This window comes from Triturus cristatus, chromosome 3_2 (genome assembly GCF_964204655.1).
Source record: "Triturus cristatus chromosome 3_2, aTriCri1.1, whole genome shotgun sequence".
Lineage (NCBI taxonomy): Eukaryota > Metazoa > Chordata > Amphibia > Caudata > Salamandridae > Triturus > Triturus cristatus.
This window is the reverse complement of record NC_140584.1, coordinates 631,148,799-631,153,029: the sequence shown is the minus strand read 5'-3', so window position 1 is coordinate 631,153,029 and position 4,231 is coordinate 631,148,799.

Genomic DNA, 4,231 nt, shown 5'->3' with positions numbered 1-4,231 from the left:
CGCCTGTGGGCAGGGTGTTCTCTTCTATGGTGGCTACCTTGCTCCCGCCAGACATGGGCACGGGAAGCAGGAGACATACTCACCACCCGTGCTGGCGCTCCCCCTTGTCCATTCTCTGCCGGGGCATGGAGTTGGGATGCTGGTCCCACCTCCTCCTCTCAGGGGTGTGACAGCACTCCCCTGACTTTGGCCTGTCCCAGGGGTTTCTTTAGCATCAGTGGCAGAGCTCCAAGTGCTCCATGTCCTCGCTATGGGGTCAAAGATCAAATCCTTCTCCCTTCGATATCTCGGGCTTTGCTGGGCCGTTTTGCACAATTATGGGCTCATTTAGGTCCTGGTGGGGGGCCCTAGCCAACTGGAATTATTTCCTTAGACCTATAAGGTGACAGACTTTTCAAGGATCTGGTTCCACTGGTTCCCTGCACCAGTCTTTCTCCTTTTTCTCCTCTGGTGCTTCTCATCCTTAGTGCAGAAGTCCAGTTCCTCCCAAAGCTAATCCTTTGGGACATAAAGGGACCGGCTTCCCTGGTTCTGGGGATAACCCCACTGGTCATGGGGTCAGCTGTGGTCAGAGTCCTCAGCCCAGGTCGGCATCAGGGGGTTCCTCCTTCCAGTGTCCATGGCTGCTGCCTCCAATCCCAATGTCCAACTCCAACAAAAAGCTTTGTTCTCTTCTCCTTGTGGAAGACTTTTTAAGTGGGTGTGAAACATTCTAGAACAGAGACACCCCTGGCCAATCCTAGGGAGCCACATCTCCTCTCCTCCCCTATCCCAACCCTCCTGCACAGCATCCTAAGACAGTTCATCCAGTAGTGACTGTTCACATCTCCTCCGAGAGTCTCAGCTCCACCCCTCAATGACATCACTGTCAGGGTCTTTCCCACCAAAACTTCAAAGATGAGTCCCTCCTGTGTTAGCTCAAGAGGTCTAGACTCCCTCCTTTGTTCCGTGGGTCTGGGGGGCTGTCCCATCCCTGGTACAGTGTGACAGCCAATTAATAGATGCTGATTTTTATCCCTGTGCCTTCCCATTCAGGAAGCTGAGTGAAGCAATGTTAATTGCTCCATTGTGTGGGAGGCCTTTGCTCCTGCTGCTGGAGAGCTGGGTACAAAGGGACCAGGTAATTATTATTTAGAGTTTTATATAGCGCGAACTAAACCCGAGACATTGGGTATCAGAGCGTTTTACATGAGCACCAGTTGCGTTACAGAAGGACACATTTATTTTTGTTAGCCATGCGGAGATTGTGGGCCCGATTCACAAAAGTAATCTGAGACAAAATCTGAATTTTACGACTTTTGGTATTCACAAAAGGCATTTAGGAGTAGTAAAGTTAGGATTCCTAACTTTCCTACTCCTAAACTGAGACAAAATCCTAACTTTACGACTTACAGTATTCACAAAAGGCATTTAGGAGTAGTAAAGTTAGGATTCCTAATTTTACTACTCCTAAACTGAGACAAAATCCTAACTTTACGACTTTCTGTATTAACAAAAGGCATTAAGGACTAGTAAAGTTAGGAATCCTAACTTTACTACTCCTAATTGCCTTTTGTGAATACTGAAAGTCGTAAAGTTAGGATTTTGCCTCAGATTACTTTTGTGAATCAGGCCCTAAGTGATTTGCCCTGAATCACAGGATGTTGAGCGTCGTTGCCGAGACTCGAATCCGGTTCCCCAGCTTCGAGGCTGACTGCTCTGGCCGTAAGGCTACGTAATGATTGACCATCATGCGGCAAGCATATTATGGTTTTTATATAAATGTGTAAATTCATAGGTGTACAAAATGAGTACATCTGGGATCATGCGAGCCCAAATGAAGTGGAAAGCAATGGGAAGCATGTAATCCTTTACTGCATAATTCCAATTGCTGGGTTTTGAGTAATTGGAGAGTTTTTTGTTTTTTTATTTCTTTGACATATGTTCACATAGTTTTCACCCACGGGAGACTGGATAGAAAAGAAATAGTCTTGTAGGGGCTGTGAAACTGATGAGGGGCATGGCCTCGATACATTTTTTGCTTGAGCCAGTCTCCCACCGATATCATTATTTTCGTAAACGAGGTATACAAGGTAGGCCCTCATGTAAATTACTTTTCACACGGACAACCAGTGAAATATATCTTGAGTCATATGCCTCATTTTAAGGAATATATTATATATTTTACTTCAAAGAAAAGAATCCACAAAAAGGATCAGCTCAGGAGGATGAACAATTTAAATGCAAGAGGTCATCCTTGGGAGTGTGTAAGAAGTGTGGTCTCAAGAACAGTGCTTGCAGTTCTGGAAATGGAAGTTTTTACTTCAGAGTGCCATGAATGAGTGGTCAAAGTGTGGCAGCAGAAATAAGGTGGAGTGACAAGGGGAGGAGTCATGAATAGTGGAGTCTGACAGTCAACTTAAACACATTTAAAAAAAACAATTGGTCACAAAAGGTTACATTTCATCATATCTTAAGGGGGGGAGGGTTAAGGCACCATCTGCAAAGATATTTGTGACCGACGCATTTCAGGGTATAATAATAATAATTGTACTATTACTCTTGTGGTTAATGCTGTTGATGGAGAGAGCTGTGTTTTTTTTGGTCACATTTTTGGCTGATCATATTGGGGCCGATTACGATGAGGCTCGGAAAGCCTCTGAATGCAGTTCGGAAGCTTTCCGAGCTTCATCGAGGTTTGAAATTTGAGGCAGTCGATTTTGAAACTGGCTGGACATTCCAGCTGGCTTCTGAGAGGCTCAAGGAGGTTGTCTGCCAGTCGGAACCGGCACATAATCCACATCGACAGCGTAAAACGCCATCCGGAATACGATGCTCGGTTTCCGACAGGCTTTTCATGCCAGGCTTTCCGACATGCAAAGTATGTTGAAAAGCGAGTTTGGGGGCTACTATTTAGAAGCATCAGATGAGTATCCACATTTTAGCCTGTGTTATTTATGTATGTATTTTATGAATATATGTCATAGCTACAAACCATGCTGTTGCAGTATTATTTTATCTTAGTGCTAACTCTGTACATATTGTACTTCGCAGCCTGTCTTACGATTGCAGCAGTTTATATCTCTTGCTTGAGAAATAAGACTGTTCAATAAACCCTTTTTATTGAAACGCCTGTCTCTCTATTTCTGTGCAACTCTGTAGAAACGAAGCATGCACGATTGACTGAGTGAAACTGTTATCTATTGTTTCCACGGTTCTGAGATTGTTCTGACTCTAAGGGAAACAAAGTTGTCATGTTTATGCGGTTGTCAGAAACTAATCCCTTCTTGTATATTCGAGAAGTTTCTAGTGACCTCTGAGTTAGCTGGCACACACAAATAATTAAGTTTAATGTACTCGATAGAGACATATGGCACTCAGCCCTATGTCAAATCTATAATGTATATTATTCCAATACATAGAGCCTATCACGGATATAGGAACTACACTACAACTGTACCCTGGCTTTTGGGCTGTTCAGGGCCCACCCTAGGGGTTAATTATATGTTTTAAAAAGAGTGGTTTGGGCTCGGCAAAAGATTTATTTTACCAGATTGATATGGCAGTTTAAAACTGCACACACAGGCTGCAATGGGAGGCCAGAGACAAGTGTAGAGGGCTACTTAAGTGGGTGGCCCAAAAAGTGCTGCAGGCTCACTAATAGCATTTAGTTTACATGTGCTGGGTACATGTAGTACAACTTTGCTAGGAAGAGCCTAAATCGGTGTAAACCAATTCTACCATGTTTAAGGAGAGAGCACAGGCTCTTTAACACTGTTTAGCAGTGGTAAAGTACACAGCCCTAAAAGCCAAATAAATGGGTTCAGAAAACAGGAGGGGGAGGGCAAAAGTTTTGGGGCTGACTCTGCAGAGATGGCCAAGTTTTCCCTGGATATATTATTCTCCTGAGCTACCATGTCTTTAAACATGGCAATGTAAGAGGTTCCCGTCATGATGTGGGTGAACTAGCGTTGCATTAAGATTGATCTGTGTCAAGGAGTGAAACATCAGGTAATGCTAGTGGTCTGTGGGCATTGGTTTGATCACGCAGGACAAATCCATCCTAAAATATTCACAGAGATATTAGACAAGCTAAAAAGATGCCACAATTAAACTTGTTTTGTGGGCCGGCTCCTGCCAGTGTGCATCAGGTGAGGAATGGCCTAGTGAGTGTGAAGGACCAGACGAAACGTGAAATTGGACAGAGGCGGCTGGTGTTAATGGGCGTAGGGGGCGTTGTCCTGCTACCACG